A 16,900-nucleotide genomic window follows, 5' to 3' on the forward strand; every position below is an offset into this window, starting at 1 on the left:
TTGGTAGTGAGGGAGGTCTTATTTGATGGGGGTTGGTTGTGGTGAAGGCTAGTAGTTTTGGTTGGATGAGGAGTGCTAGGGTTAATCAGGTTATAATTATGATTGAAAATCATGGTGCGGGGTTAAGCTGTGGCATATCATTAAGGAGGGGGAAGTCCCTCTTTGGCTAGCTTAAAAGGCTAGTGCTGTTGCATAGCTTCTTAATGATTAGGATGATGATAGAAGGGACGATCAGGCCTCGAAATGTGGGAGTGGGGTTGATTCTACTACAATGGGTATGTAGCTGTGATTAGCCCCGCAAATTTCTGAGCATTGTCCGTAAAAAATCCCAGGCCGGGTGGTAATGAATGAAGTTTGGTTTAGTCGGCCTGGGATTGCGTCTGTTTTAACTCCGAGCGTTGGGACTGCTCAGGAGTGGAGTACGTCTCCTGCAGTAATGATTACGCGGATGGGGGATTCTATTGGGATAACTACGCGGTGGTCAACTTCTAGCAGTCGGAAGTGGCCGTTGGGTAAGTCTGGGGTGGGCACTATGTAGGAGTCGAAGGATAGGTCTTTGAAGTCTGTGTATTCGTAGCTTCAGTATCATTGGTGGCCGATGGCTTTTAGGGTGAGGTCTGGTTCGTCGATTTCGTCCATTATGTAGAGGATTTGTAGGGATGGGAGGGCGAGGAGTACCAGGACGATAGCAGGTAGGATTGTCCAGATCAGCTCTACTTCTTGGGCGTCTACAGCATTGGACGAGAGTTTTTCTGTTAGTATGTGGGCTAAAAGGTAGAGAACTAGGCTGCAGATAGCTAGGGCAACGATTAGGGCGTGGTCGTGGAATTCAACGAGTTCTTCTATGATGGGTGATGAGGCGTCTTGGAATCCTAGTTGGGAGTGGTTGGCCACATGAGATGTACAGGATTTTTACCTGTGATTTAGTCTTGACAAGGCTATGTAATTGGTTTACTAACGTCTCATAAGAAAGAAGCATGAGCGGTTAATGCAGTTGGCTTGAAACCAGCATGTGAGGGTTCGATTCCTTCCTTTCTTGTACTTGGACGAAGGCCGGTTCCTCGAAAGTATGGTATGGGGGAGGGCAGCCGTGGATTCATTCAACGTTTGTGGTAGTTAGTTCTGGTTGTAGGACTTTTCGTTTGGCCGAAAAGGCTTCTCAGATGATGAATATTAGTATGATTACGGCTACTATTGAGATTAGGGAGCCGATGGAGGAAATGGTGTTTCATAGTGTGTAGGCGTCGGGATAGTCCGAGTATCGTCGGGGTATTCCTGCTAGGCCTAGGAAGTGCTGGGGGAAGAATGTTAGGTTTACTCCTGTAAATATTACCCCGAAGTGGGCTTTTGCTCATGTTTGGTGTAGGGTAAACCCAGTGAGTAGTGGGAATCAGTGAGTAAATCCTGCTAGAATGGCAAAGACGGCGCCTATGGATAGGACGTAGTGGAAGTGGGCAACTACGTAGTACGTGTCGTGCAGGGCGATGTCTAGGGAAGAGTTTGCAAGAACGATTCCTGTTAATCCTCCGATGGTAAATAGGAAGATAAATCCTAGAGCTCATAGTATTGGGGGGGTCTCATTTGATTGTTCCTCCGTGCAGGGTGGCTAGTCAGCTAAATACTTTGATTCCGGTAGGGATGGCAATGATTATAGTGGCTGATGTAAAGTAGGCTCGGGTATCAACGTCTATTCCTACTGTAAACATGTGGTGAGCTCAGACGATGAATCCTAGGAAGCCGATGGATAGTATGGCTCAGACTATTCCCATGTAGCCAAAGGGCTCCTTTTTGCCTGAGTAGTACGTGACTACGTGTGAGATGATTCCAAACCCCGGTAGGATCAGAATATAGACTTCTGGGTGTCCGAAGAATCAGAATAGGTGTTGGTACAGGATTGGGTCTCCTCCTCCAGCGGGGTCGAAGAATGTGGTGTTTAGGTTTCGATCAGTTAGTAATATTGTAATACCGGCGGCGAGTACGGGGAGTGATAGAAGGAGTAGGATGGCGGTAATTAGTACGGATCAGACAAATAGTGGGGTTTGGTATTGTGAGAGTGCGGGGGGTTTTATGTTGATGGCTGTGGTGATAAAGTTGATGGCCCCAAGGATGGAGGAGATACCGGCTAAGTGGAGTGAGAAGATAGCCAGGTCTACTGAAGCTCCGGCGTGGGCAAGGTTACCTGCTAGGGGAGGGTAGACAGTTCAGCCTGTGCCGGCGCCAGCTTCTACAGTGGATGAGGCTAGTAGGAGGAGGAATGATGGGGGGAGGAGTCAAAAGCTTATGTTGTTTATTCGCGGGAATGCTATGTCGGGGGCACCGATTATGAGGGGGACTAATCAGTTGCCGAATCCTCCGATCATGAGCGGATGCAGTGCAGTGAGTCCAGAGAGTGCACTCGCACCACTGGGCATGCAGTGCAGTGAGTCCAGAGAGTGCACTGGCACCACTGGGGATGCACTTCAGTGACTCCAGAGAGTGCACTGGCACCACTGGGGATGCAGTGCAGTGAGTCCAAAGACTTCACTGGCAAAACTGGGGATGCAGTGCAGTGAGTCCAGAGAGTGCACTGGCACCACTGGGGATGCAGTGCAGTGAGTCCAGAGATTGCACTGGCACCACCGGGGCTGCAGTGCAGTGAGTCCAGAGAGTGCACTGGCACCACTGGGGATGCACTGCAGTGAGTCCAGAGAGTGCACTGGCACCACTGGTGATGCAGTACAGTGAGTCCAGAGAGTGCACTGGCACCACTGGGGATGCACTGCAGTGAGTCCAGAGAGTGCACTGGCACCACTGAGAATGCACTACAGTGAGTCCAGAGATTGCACTGGCACCACTGGGGATGCAGTGCACTGAGTCCAGAGAGTGCACTGGCACCACTGGGGATGCAGTGCATTGAGTCCAGAGAGTGCACTGGCACAACTGGGGATGCACTTCAGTGAGTCCAGAGAGTGCACTGACACGACTGGGGATGCAGTGCACTGAGTCCAGAGAGTGCACTGGCACCACTGGGGATGCAGTGCAGTGAGTCCAGAGAGTGCTCTGGCACCACTGGGGATGCAGTGCAGTGAGTCCAGAGAGTGCACTGGCACCACTGGGGATGCAGTCCAGTGAGTCCAGTGAGTGCACTGGCACCACTGGGGATGCAGCGCAGTGACTGCAGAGAGTACACTGGCACCACCGGGGATGCACTGCAGTGAGTCCAGAGAGTGCACTGGCACCACCTGTGATGCAGTGCAGTGAGTCCAGTGAGTGCACTGGCACCACTGGGGATGCAGTGCTGTGACTCCAGAGAGCGCACTGGCACCACTGGGGATGCAGTGCAGTCAGTCCAGTGAGTGCACTGGCACCACTGGGGGTGCAGTACAGTGAGTCCAGAGAGTGCACTGACACCACTGGGGATGCAGTGCAGTGAGTCCAGAGAGTGCACTGGCACCACTGGGGATGCAGTACAGTGAGTCCAGAGAGTGCACTGGCACCAGTGGGGATGCAGTACAGTGAGTCCACAGAGTGCACTGGCACCACTGGACATGCAGTGCAGTGAATCCAGAGAGTGCACTGGCACCACTGGGGATGCACTTCAGTGAGTCCAGAGAGTGCACTGGCACCACTGGGGATGCAGTGCAGTGAGTCCAAAGACTTCACTGGCACCACTGGGGATGCAGTGCCGTGAGTCCAGAGAGTGCACTGGCACCACTGGGGATGCAGTGAAGTGAGTGCAGACAGTGCACTGGCACCACTGGGGATGCACTGCAGTGAGTCCAGAGAGTGCACTGGCACCACTGGGGATGCACTACAGTGAGTCCAGAGAGTGCACTGGCACCACTGGGGATGCAGTGCAGTGAGTCCAGAGAGTGCACTGGCACCACTGGGGATGCAGTGCAGTGAGTCCAGTGAGTGTACTGGCACCACTGGGGATGCACTTCAGTGAGCCCAGAGAGTGCACTGGCACCACTGAGAATGCACTTCAGTGAGTCCAGAGAGTGCACTGGCACCACTGGGGATGCACTGCAGTGAGTCCAGAGAGTGCACTAGCACCACTGGGGATGCAGTGCAGTGAATCCTGTGAGTACACTGGCACCACTGGGGATGCAGTACAGTGAGTCCAGAGAGCTCACTGGCACCACTGGGGATGCAGTGCAGTGAGTCCAGAGAGTGCACTGGCACCACTGGAGATGCAGTACAGTGAGTCCAGTGAATGCACTGGCAACACTGGGGATGCAGTGCAGTGAGTCCAGAGAGTGCACTGGCACCACTGGGGATGCAGTACAGTGAGTCCAGTGAGTGCACTGGTACCACTGGGCCTGCAGTGCAGTGAGTCCAGAGAGTGCACTGGCACCACTGGGGATGCAGTGCAGTGAGTCCAGAGAGTGCACTGGCACCACCGATGATGCAGTACAGTGAGTCCAGTGAGTGCACTGGCACCACTGCGGATGTAGTGCAGTGACTCGAGACAGTGCACTGGCACCACTGGGGATGCAGTGCAGTGAGTCCAGAGAGTGCACTGGCACCACTGGGGATGCAGTGCAGTGAGTCCAGAGAGTGCACTGGCAGCAGTGGGGATGCAGTGCAGTGAGTCCAGAGACTTCACTGGCACCACTGGGGATGCAGTGCAGTGAGTCCAGAGAGTGCACTGGCAGCACTGGGGATGCAGTGCAGTGAGTCCAGAGACTTCACTGGCACCACTGGGGATGCAGTGCAGTGAGTCCAGAGAGTGCATTGGCACTACTGGGGATGCAGTGCAGTGAGTCCAGAGAGTGCACTGGCACCACTGGGGATGCACTGCTGTGAGTCCAGAGAGTGCACTGGCACCACTGGTGATGCAGTACAGTGAGTCCAGAGAGTGCACTGGCACCACTGGGGATGCACTGCAGTGAGTCCAGAGAGTGCACTGGCACCACTGGGGATGCAGTGCAGTGAGTCCAGAGATTGCACTGGCACCACTGGGGATGCAGTGCAGTGAGTCCAGAGAGTGCACTGGCACCACTGGGGATGCACTTCAGTGAGTACAGAGAGTGCACTGACACCACTGCGGATACAGTGCAGTGAGTCCAGAGAGTGCACTGGCACCACTGGGGATGCAGTGCAGTGAGTCCAGAGAGTGCTCTGGCACCACTGGGGATGCAGTGCAGTGAGTCCAGAGAGTACACTGGCACCACTGGGAATGCACTGCAGTGAGTCCAGAGAGTGCACTGGCACCACAGGGGATGTAGTGCATTGAGTCCGGAGAGTGCACTGGCACCACTGGTGATGCAGTCCAGTGAGTCCAGTGAATGCACTGGCACCACTGGGGATGCTGTGCAGTGAGTGCAGAGAGTGCACTGGCACCACCTGTGTTGCAGTACAGTGTGTCCAGTGAGTGCACTGGCACCACTGGGGATTCAGTGCTGTGACTCCGGAGAGCGCACTGGCACCACTGGGGATGCAGTGCAGTCAGTCCAGTGAGTGCACTGGCACCACTGGGGATGCAGTGCAGTGAGTGCAGAGAGTGCAATGGCACCACTGGTGATGCACTTCAGTGAGTCCAGAGAGTGCACTGGCACCACTGGGGATGCAGTGCAGTGAGTCCAGAGATTGCACTGGCACCACTGGGGATGCAGTGCTGTGACTCCAGAGAGCGCACTGGCACCACTGTGGATGCAGTGCAGTGAGTGCAGAGAGTGCACTGGCACCACTGGGGATGCACTTCAGTGAGTCTAGAGAGTGCACTGGCACCACTGGGGATGCAGTGCAGTGAGTCCAGAGAGTGCACTGGCACCACTGGGGATGCACTGCAGTGAGTCCAGAGAGTGCACTGGCACCACTGGTGATGCAGTGCAGTGAGTCCAGAGAGTGCACTGGCACCACTGGGGATGCAGTGCCGTGAGTCCAGAGAGTGCACTGGCACCACTGGGGATGCACTGCAGTGAGTCCAGAGAGTGCACTGGCACCACTGGGGATGCAGTGCTGTGACTCCAGAGAGCGCACTGGCACCACTGGGGATGCAGTGCAGTGAGTCCAGAGAGTGCACTGGCACCACTGGGGATGCACTGCAGTGAGTCCAGAGATTGCACTGGCACCACCGGGGCTGCAGTGCAGTGAGTCCAGAGAGTGCACTGGCACCACTGGGGATGCACTGCAGTGAGTCCAGAGAGTGCACTGGCACCACTGGTGATGCAGTACAGTGAGTCCAGAGAGTGCACTGGCACCACTGGGGATGCACTGCAGTGAGTCCAGAGAGTGCACTGGCACCACTGAGAATGCACTACAGTGAGTCCAGAGATTGCACTGGCACCACTGGGGATGCAGTGCACTGAGTCCAGAGAGTGCACTGGCACCACTGGGGATGCAGTGCATTGAGTCCAGAGAGTGCACTGGCACAACTGGGGATGCACTTCAGTGAGTCCAGAGAGTGCACTGACACGACTGGGGATGCAGTGCACTGAGTCCAGAGAGTGCACTGGCACCACTGGGGATGCAGTGCAGTGAGTCCAGAGAGTGCTCTGGCACCACTGGGGATGCAGTGCAGTGAGTCCAGAGAGTGCACTGGCACCACTGGGGATGCAGTCCAGTGAGTCCAGTGAGTGCACTGGCACCACTGGGGATGCAGCGCAGTGACTGCAGAGAGTACACTGGCACCACCGGGGATGCACTGCAGTGAGTCCAGAGAGTGCACTGGCACCACCTGTGATGCAGTGCAGTGAGTCCAGTGAGTGCACTGGCACCACTGGGGATGCAGTGCTGTGACTCCAGAGAGCGCACTGGCACCACTGGGGATGCAGTGCAGTCAGTCCAGTGAGTGCACTGGCACCACTGGGGGTGCAGTACAGTGAGTCCAGAGAGTGCACTGACACCACTGGGGATGCAGTGCAGTGAGTCCAGAGAGTGCACTGGCACCACTGGGGATGCAGTACAGTGAGTCCAGAGAGTGCACTGGCACCAGTGGGGATGCAGTACAGTGAGTCCACAGAGTGCACTGGCACCACTGGACATGCAGTGCAGTGAATCCAGAGAGTGCACTGGCACCACTGAGGATGCACTTCAGTGAGTCCAGAGAGTGCACTGGCACCACTGGGGATGCAGTGCAGTGAGTCCAAAGACTTCACTGGCACCACTGGGGATGCAGTGCCGTGAGTCCAGAGAGTGCACTGGCACCACTGGGGATGCAGTGAAGTGAGTGCAGACAGTGCACTGGCACCACTGGAGATGCACTGCAGTGAGTCCAGAGAGTGCACTGGCACCACTGGGGATGCACTACAGTGAGTCCAGAGAGTGCACTGGCACCACTGGGGATGCAGTGCAGTGAGTCCAGAGAGTGCACTGGCACCACTGGGGATGCAGTGCAGTGAGTCCAGTGAGTGTACTGGCACCACTGGGGATGCACTTCAGTGAGCCCAGAGAGTGCACTGGCACCACTGAGAATGCACTTCAGTGAGTCCAGAGAGTGCACTGGCACCACTGGGGATGCACTGCAGTGAGTCCAGAGAGTGCACTAGCACCACTGGGGATGCAGTGCAGTGAATCCTGTGAGTACACTGGCACCACTGGGGATGCAGTACAGTGAGTCCAGAGAGCTCACTGGCACCACTGGGGATGCAGTGCAGTGAGTCCAGAGAGTGCACTGGCACCACTGGAGATGCAGTACAGTGAGTCCAGTGAATGCACTGGCAACACTGGGGATGCAGTGCAGTGAGTCCAGAGAGTGCACTGGCACCACTGGGGATGCAGTACAGTGAGTCCAGTGAGTGCACTGGTACCACTGGGCCTGCAGTGCAGTGAGTCCAGAGAGTGCACTGGCACCACTGGGGATGCAGTGCAGTGAGTCCAGAGAGTGCACTGGCACCACCGATGATGCAGTACAGTGAGTCCAGAGAGTGCACTGGCACCACTGGGGATGCAGTGCAGTCAGTCCAGAGAGTGCACTGGCACCACTGGGGATGCACTGCAGTGAGTCCAGAGAGTGCACTGGCACCTTGGGGATGCAGTGCAGTTACTCCAGAGAGTGCACTGGCACCACTGGGGATGCAGTGCAGTGAGTCCAGAGAGTGCACTGGCACCACTGGGGATGCACTGCAGTGAGTCCAGAGAGTGCACTGGCACCACTGGGGATGCAGTGCAGTGAGTCCAGAGAGCGCACTGGCACCACTGGGGATGCAGTGCAGTGAGTGCAGAGAGTGCACTGGCACCACTGGGGATGGGTTTCAAGCCAACTGCATTAACCGCTCATGCTTCTTTCTTATGAGATGTTAGTAAACCAATTACATAGCCTTGTCAAGACTAAATCACAGGTCAAAATCCTGTACATCTCATGTGGCCAACCACTCCCAACTAGGATTCCAAGAACCAGGAGGTTCGGTGAAAATAGGGCTAGTGCTATTAGAGGGGTGATTATTAGGGTAAGCCCTAAGCTGTCTTTAATGGGAAAGTATAGGTGGAATGGGATTTTGTCGCAGTCTGATACGATTCCTAGTGGGTTATTTGAGCCTGATTCGTGTAGGAAGGTTAGGTGGACTAGGGTGATTCCTGCAATTAGGAAGGGCAGTAGGAAGTGGATGGCGAAGAATCGGGTTAAGGTTGGATTGTCTACTGAGAATCCTCCTCAGGCTCATTCTACTAGAGTTTGCCCAATGTACGGGATGGCTGAGAATAGGTTGGTGATTACGGTGGCCCCTCAGAATGACATTTGTCCTCATGGTAGGACATACCCTACGAAGGCAGTTGCTATTAGGGTGAGTAGGAGGATTACTCCTGTGTTTCAGGTTTCTTTGTATAGGTAGGAGCCGTAGTAGAGGCCTCGTCCGATGTGTAAGTAGATGCAGATAAAGAAGAGCGAAGCACCGTTGGCGTGGAGGTTGCGGATGAGCCATCCGTACTGGACGTCTCGGCATGTGTGAGCTACTGAGGAGAAGGCGAGTGAAGTGTCTGCGGTGTAGTGTATGGCTAGTAGCAGGCCTGTTAGGATTTGTGTGGCTAAGCAGATGGCTAGAAGGGAGCCGAAGTTTCATCAGGCAGAGATGTTGGAGGGGGCGGGTAGGTCGATTAGGGAGTTGTTGATTATTTTTAGTAGGGGATGGGATTTGCGGATGTTAGGGGCCATTAGTGAGTCTGTGTGTTATTAGGATTATTACCAGGATGGAGAGGGCGAAGGATCCTAGGTAGGCCTTAATTAGCCCTGTGTGTATTGAGGTTGCGGCTTTGCTTGCGGCTACTTGTAGTTCAGCAAGGCCCTCTGGCCCTATTTTTTTGAGTCAGGAGAGGTCGATCAAGTGTAGGGCAATGTTTTGTCCCTTTTCTAGTAGGTTTTTGGAGAAGAATCGGTGTACTAGGGGGTTGAAGTACCCTAATGCAGAGGAGAAGTTTATGAGGGGGTTTGGTTTGGGGTGAGTGAGGGTGTGTGTTATGTTCGATAGTTCTAGGGCTAGGATGATTCCTAGGATTGTTATGAGGATGGCAGCGGTTTTGGTGATAAGGGGTATGGTTATTGGGGGGGTTTTGGTTGGTGTGATGAAAGAGGTAATGATTATTCCTGCTGTAATGCTGCCTAGGGCGAGTCGGGTTAGGGGGGCGGTGATTAGTGGGTTGTTTTCGTTTATTGATACTATTGGGGGGATTCGGGTTTGTCCAGCTTGGACTAGGATGGTTATGCGGATGCTGTAGGTTGCGGTGAATGCTGTGGCTATAAGGGTTAGGAGTAGGGCTCAAGTATTTAGGTATGATGTGTTTAAGCTTTCGATGATGAGGTCTTTTGAGTAGAATCCGGCTAGGAATGGGGTTCCTATCAGCGCCAGGTTTCCGATGGTTAGGCAGGAAGTAGTGACTGGGAGTATTTTCTGTAGGCCTCCTATCTTTCGGATATCTTGTTCTCCGTTTAGGTTGTGGATGATAGACCCTGAGCATAGGAATAGTATGGCTTTAAAGAAGGCATGGGTTGAGATGTGTAGGAAGGCTAGTTGTGGGAGGTTTAGTCCGATAGTGACTATTATTAGTCCTAGTTGGCTGGATGTTGAGAAAGCAATGATTTTTTTGATGTCATTTTGGGTTAGGGCGCATGTGGCAGCGAATAGGGTTGATAGAGCACCTAGGCATAGGCAGGCAGTTAGGGCTGTCTGGTTGGTGGCTAGCAGGGGGTGCATGCGGATGAGCAGGAAGATTCCGGCTACTACTATGGTACTGGAGTGCAGTAGGGCTGATACTGGGGTGGGGCCTTCTATTGCTGCGGGCAGTCATGGGTGGAGTCCAAATTGGGCGGATTTTCCTGCGGCTGCGAGGATTAATCCTATGAGGGGGAGGATTGGGGTTTGGTGGGGGTGTACGGCTTGTTGGATCTCTCAGGTGTTGAATGTTGAAGCTAGTCATGCTATGCTCAGGATCAGTCCGATGTCTCCGATTCGGTTGTAGATTACGGCTTGTAGGGCGGCGGTGTTGGCATCTGCTCGGCCTTGTCATCAGCCGATGAGAAGGAAGGACATGATTCGTACTCCTTCCCAGCCTACGAATAGGAGGAATATGTTGTTTGCGGTTGTTAGGAGGAGTATGGCGACTAGGAATGTCAGTAGGTAGGTGAAAAATTTTGTTACGTATGGCTCTGAGGCCATGTATCATATGGCGAATTGTAGGATTGATCATGTTACAAATAGGGCGATTGGAAGAAATGTTATTGAGTATTGGTCTATTTTTAGGCTCAGGGGGATTTTAAAGTTTATAATGAATTTTCACTCCCAGTGGCAGGTGACAGATTCTACTCCCGAGTAGATGAATGCGGTTGTAGGGGCTAGGCTAATTAGGAATGCGGTTTTAACAGCGCGGGTGGTGGCTTGTGGGGTGTTTTTAAAGTTTTTAAATAGAAATGGCAGGATGATTGGGGTTAGGAGGATTGTCAGCGTGAGTAGTGTGAGGGAGTTGATTAGTAGTGTGGGGTTCACTACTTTTACTTGGATTTGCACCAAGATGGGTGGTTCCTAAGACCAGTGGATTGCTGTTATCCTTTAAAAGTAAGGGGGCTGAGGTTTTAGGCTCAGATGTAAGAGTTAGCAGCTCTTGTTGGTTAAACCCTCCCCTCGGCAGGTAAGAAGGTTTGAACTTCTATTCTTAGAATCACAGTCTAATGTTTGGTTTAAACTATACTTGCATGAGGGGATTCCGGAGATCAGTTCGGGTTTGAGGATTAGGAGGAATATTGGGATAATGTGGAGTGTTATGAGCAGGTGTTCTCGCGTGGTTGAGTTTTGCATAGATGTGATGTGGGAGGGGAATGAGCCTCGTTGGGTCATTAGTAGTATGAATAAGGTGTAGGAGGCGGTTAGTAGGGTTGCGATTCCTGTTAGGATGATCGTGAAGGCAGATCAGTTGAATAAGGTGATTATAATGGTTAGCTCTGCTATGAGGTTTGTTGTTGGGGGTAAGGCTATGTTTGTTAGATTGGCCAGCAATCATCAGGTAGCTATGAGTGGTAGGAGAGGTTGTAGGCCTCGTGTGAGTAGTAGAATTCGGCTGTGCGTACGTTCATAGTTTGTGTTGGCTAGGCAGAATAGTATGGAGGAAGTTAGTCCATGGGAAATTATTAGGATCATTGCCCCTGAGAATGATCAGTGGGTTTGGATTATTCCTGCGGCGATAACTAGGCCTATGTGGCTAACGGATGAATAAGCGATTAGTGATTTTAGGTCTGTCTGTCGTAGGCAGATTGAGCTAGTCATTAGGGCGCCTCATAGGGCCAGGGTTAGGAAGGGGTAGTGCAGGAGGTTGGACAGTGGGCCCATAAATAGAGTGACTCGTATAATTCCGTATCCTCCTAGCTTTAGTAGTAGGGCGGCGAGGAGTATTGAGCCTGCGATGGGTGCTTCTACGTGGGCTTTTGGCAGTCAGAGGTGTAGGCCGTATAGTGGGGCTTTTACTATGAATGCTATGAGCAGTGCTAGACCTGATAGTATTCCTGTCCATGAGGTGGATAGGGTTGGGTGGGTTAGTTGTAGGGTTGGCAGGTGCAGGGTGCCAATTTTCACGTATAGGTGTATGATTGTGATTAGCAGGGGTAGAGAGCTTACTGGCGTGTAGAATAGCAGGTAGATGCCAGCGCTTAGGCGTTCTGGTTGGTTCCCCCATCGGGTGATTAAGATTAGGGTGGGAATGAGGGTTGCTTCAAATGAGATGTAAAATAGTGCTAGTTCTGTGGTGGAAAAGGCTAGTAGGATGAATGGCTGGACTGCGACTAAGGTTGAGATAAAGATTCGTTTGCGTTGTAGGGGTTCTTGTTGCAGGTGGTTTTGGCTTGCTATGATTATGAGTGGGAGTAGTCAGCAGGATAGTACTAGGAGGGGGGATGAGATTTGGTCAATTCCTGTTCAGTTGGATAAAAATTTGTAGGGGTAGTAGGTTGGGATTAATCACTGTAGGCTTAGGGCAGCGATTAGGAGGCTGTATAAGGTGGTGTTAGTCCATAGAAATTTTGGTGGAGACAGCAGGGCTGTTGGAAGAAGTATGATTGTGGGTAGGATGATTTTTAGCATTGCAGGAGGTTTAGGTTGTGTAGATGGTCGGAGCCATGTGTGCGGGTGGAGGCTACTAGGATGGCCAGGCCTGTGCCCGCCTCACACGCTGAGAAGGTTAGCATGAGAATTGGTACCATGGTGAATGAGGAGACTTGGTTTTCGATGGATCATATTGATAGGCCTACGAATATCGATAATATTATGCTTTCAAGGCATAGTAGGGCGGATACTAGGTGGGTTCGGTGGAAGGCTAGTCCTAGTCCGCTGAAAATGAAGGCTGAGTAGAAGCTTAAATGTAGGGGCGACATAAGAAAGTTACAGGGTTGGCTGTAATCTGCTGGGTCGAAACCAGCTATCTTTTTGGTTAGACTAACTTTCTGTTATTCTGCTCATTCTAGGCCCCCTTGAATTCACTCGTAGGCCAGTCCGAGTGTTAGGAGAAGGAGGATCACTACAGTTCAGGTGAGGGTCATTAGGGGGGATTGGAGTTGGACGGCTCATGGCAGGGGGAGTAGGAGGGCGATTTCTAGGTCGAATAGGACGAACAGGATGGCTACTGAGGAAGAATCGGACTGAGAATGGTAATCGAGCAGATCCAAGTGGGTCGAATCCACATTCGTACGGTGAGAGTTTCTCTGAGTCGGGGTTTATTTGGGCGAGTCAGAAGTTTAATGCGGTTAGGGCGGCGCTTAGGATTGATGATAGGGCGAATATGAACATGAGTGCGTTCATTGCTCTCCTCTGGGTTTATACCAGATTCTAGAGATTGGAAGTCAATTGTAATTAATATACTAGAAGAGCAAGATCCTCATCAGTAGATGGTTATGTAGAGGAATAGTCAGATGATGTCTACGAAGTGTCAGTATCAGGCTGCTGCCTCGAATCCGAAGTGGTGGTCTGATGTAAAGTGGAACTTGATCAGTCGGAAGAGGCAGACGGTCAGGAAGGAGGATCCGATGATTACGTGGAGTCCGTGGAATCCAGTGGCAACGAAGAAGGTAGATCCGTAGACGCTATCGGCGATTGAGAATGGGGCTTCGTGGTATTCTATTGCTTGTAGGGCTGTGAAGTAGAATCCCAGGAGGATCGTTAGGGTTAGGGCGTGGATGGCGTGTTTTCGGTTTCCTTCTGTGATGCTGTGATGGGCTCACGTTACGGTAACGCCTGAGGCTAGTAGGATGGCTGTGTTTAGTAGGGGGACTTCTATCGGGTTGAGTGGTTTAATTCCTGTTGGGGGTCATTGGCCTCCTAGTTCTGGGGTTGGGGCCAGGCTCGAGTGGAAGAACGCTCAGAAGAACCCTAAGAAGAAGAATGCTTCGGATGTGATGAAAAGGATTATGCCGTATCGTAGGCCTTTTTGGACTGTGGGAGTGTGATGGCCTTGGAAGGTGCTTTCTCGTACAATGTCTCGTCATCATTGGAGTATTACTAGGAGTATTGAGATGAGGCCTAGGGTTAGTAGTATGGATGAGTTGTAGTGGAATCACATGATTAATCCTGAGGTTGTGAGTAGGGCGGCGGCTGCCCCGAAGATTGGTCAAGGGCTTGGGTCAACTATGTGGTATGAGTGTGCTTGGTGTGCCATTAGATGTTTTCTTGTAAGTATAGGCTTAGAAGGAGCACGAAGACGTAGGCCTGGATTATGGCTACTGCTACTTCTAGGATGGTTAGGAGTAGTAGGATGATTATTGTTAGGATGGATACTGCAGGAAGGGTGGGTATTAATGCAATGGAGGCTGTAGAGATGAGTTGGATGAGTAAGTGTCCTGCTGTAAGGTTGGCTGTAAGGCGGACTCCGAGGGCTAGGGGGCGGAATAGTAGGCTGGTTGTTTCGATCAGGATTAGTGCGGGGATTAGGGGTGTAGGGGTACCTTCGGGTAATAGGTGGGCTAAAGAGGCTGATGGTTGGTTTCGTAGGCCTGTTAGTAGTGTGGCGAGCCATAGTGGGAAGGCTAGGGCTATGTTCATAGATAGTTGGGTGGTTGGGGTGAATGTATATGGAAGGAGGCCTAGAAGGTTGATTGTAAGAAGTATGATTATTAGGGATGTAAATATTATGGCTCATTTGTGGCCATTTTTGTTGAGTGGGACTATTAGTTGTTTTGTGATTAGGTGAAGGAGTCATGTTTGGATAGTAGAAAGGCGGTTGTTGATTCATCGGTTGTTTGGGGACGGGAATAGTAGGGCTGGGAAGAGTAGGGATAGTAGGATTAAGGGGATGCCGAATAGATTGGGGCTGGAAAATTGGTCAAAGAAGCTTAGGTTCATGGTCAGGATCATGGTGTGGGTTTGGTAGTGAGGGAGGTCTTATTTGATGGGGGGTTGGTTGTGGTGAAGGCTAGTAGTTTTGGTTGGATGAGGAGTGCTAGGGTTAATCAGGTTATAATTATGATTGAAAATCATGGTGCGGGGTTAAGCTGTGGCATATCATTAAGGAGGGGGAAGTCCCTCTTTGGCTAGCTTAAAAGGCTAGTGCTGTTGCATAGCTTCTTAATGATTAGGATGATGATAGAAGGGACGATCAGGCCTCGAAATGTGGGAGTGGGGTTGATTCTACTACAATGGGTATGTAGCTGTGATTAGCCCCGCAAATTTCTGAGCATTGTCCGTAAAAAATCCCAGGCCGGGTGGTAATGAATGAAGTTTGGTTTAGTCGGCCTGGGATTGCGTCTGTTTTAACTCCGAGCGTTGGGACTGCTCAGGAGTGGAGTACGTCTCCTGCAGTAATGGTCACGCGGATGGGGGATTCTATTGGGATAACTACGCGGTGGTCAACTTCTAGCAGTCGGAAGTGGCCGTTGGGTAAGTCTGGGGTGGGCACTATGTAGGAGTCGAATGATAGGTCTTTGAAGTCTGTGTATTCGTAGCTTCAGTATCATTGGTGGCCGATGGCTTTTAGGGTGAGGTCTGGTTCGTCGATTTTGTCCATTATGTAGAGGATTTGTAGGGATGGGAGGGCGAGGAGTACCAGGACGATAGCAGGTAGGATTGTCCAGATCAGCTCTACTTCTTGGGCGTCTACAGCATTGGACGAGAGTTTTTCTGTTAGTATGTGGGCTAAAAGGTAGAGAACTAGGCTGCAGATAGCTAGGGCAACGATTAGGGCGTGGTCGTGGAATTCAACGAGTTCTTCTATGATGGGTGATGAGGCGTCTTGGAATCCTAGTTGGGAGTGGTTGGCCACATGAGATGTACAGGATTTTTACCTGTGATTTAGTCTTGACAAGGCTATGTAATTGGTTTACTAACGTCTCATAAGAAAGAAGCATGAGCGGTTAACCTCCTGGGAGACCCAGAAAACTTCACCCCAGCAAACCCACTAGTAACCCCACCACACATCAAGCCAGAATGATACTTCCTACTCGCCTACGCCATCCTACGTTCAATCCCAAATAAACTAGGAGGCGTATTAGCACTGGCCGCCTCCGTACTGATCCTATTCCTAATCCCATTCCTGCACAAATCAAAACAACGAGCAATAACATTCCGACCACTCTCCCAGCTCCTATTCTGAGTACTAGTCGCCGACCTCCTCGTCCTAACATGAGTAGGAAGCCAACCCGTCGAACACCCATTCATCATCATCGGCCAACTCGCTTCAATCGCCTACTTCACTATCCTCCTATTTCTCCTCCCCGCCGCAAGCGCCCTAGAAAACAAAATACTCAACTGCTAAATACTCTAATAGTTTATAAAAACATTGGTCTTGTAAACCAAAGATTGAAGACTTACCACTTCTTAGAGTACCCCAAACTCAGAAAAAAAGGACTCAAACCTTTATCTCCAGCTCCCAAAGCTGGCATTTTCAATAAACTATTCTCTGACCCTAACCCCTAAACCGCCCGAATAGCACCCCGCGACAACCCCCGCACAAGCTCCAATACAACAAACAAAGTCAACAACAGCCCCCAACCCGCCACTAAAAACATCCCTGCCCCATGTGAATAAAACATGGAAACTCCACTAAAATCCGACCGAACAACAAACACCCCAACATTATTCACAGTAGAAACCCCGAACTTCCAAGCCCCCATAAACCCCCCAAACACCAACCCCCCAAAAACAATTGCCACAAACGCTACTGCACATCCAATCACCCGTCAATCCCCCCAAGCCCCAGGGAAAGGCTCCGCTGCTAAAGCTACTGAATAAACAAACACCACCAGCATACCCCCCAAATACACCATAAACAGCACTAAAGCCACGAACGAAACCCCAAGGCCCAGCAACCACCCGCACCCCGCCACAGACGCTAACACCAAACCAACAACCCCATAATACGGCGAAGGATTCGACGCCACACCCAAAACACCCACCGCAAAGCAAATCCCTAAAAAAAACATAAAATAAGTCATTATTCCTGCCCGGACACTACCCGAGGCCTGCGGCTCGAAAAGCCGCCATTGTTCTCAACTACAGGAACTAACCGCAAGCCC

At 51.5% G+C, this 16,900-nt stretch overlaps 1 long non-coding RNA gene across 1 annotated transcript in view; it reads right to left on the minus strand.

The window, feature by feature from the left end:
• Positions 1-16,900, minus strand: part of LOC308186468 — a 105,548-nt gene that overhangs the window by 77,907 nt on the left and 10,741 nt on the right. Inside the window, exon 2 of the long non-coding RNA XR_013944069.1 lies at positions 15,745-15,861. This is a non-coding gene — a long non-coding RNA (uncharacterized lncRNA). The remainder of the gene's footprint in view (positions 1-15,744; positions 15,862-16,900) is intronic.

The sequence above is a fragment of the Anser brachyrhynchus genome, assembly GCF_964034855.1.
Source record: "Anser brachyrhynchus genome assembly, contig: SCAFFOLD_49, whole genome shotgun sequence".
NCBI lineage: Eukaryota > Metazoa > Chordata > Aves > Anseriformes > Anatidae > Anser > Anser brachyrhynchus.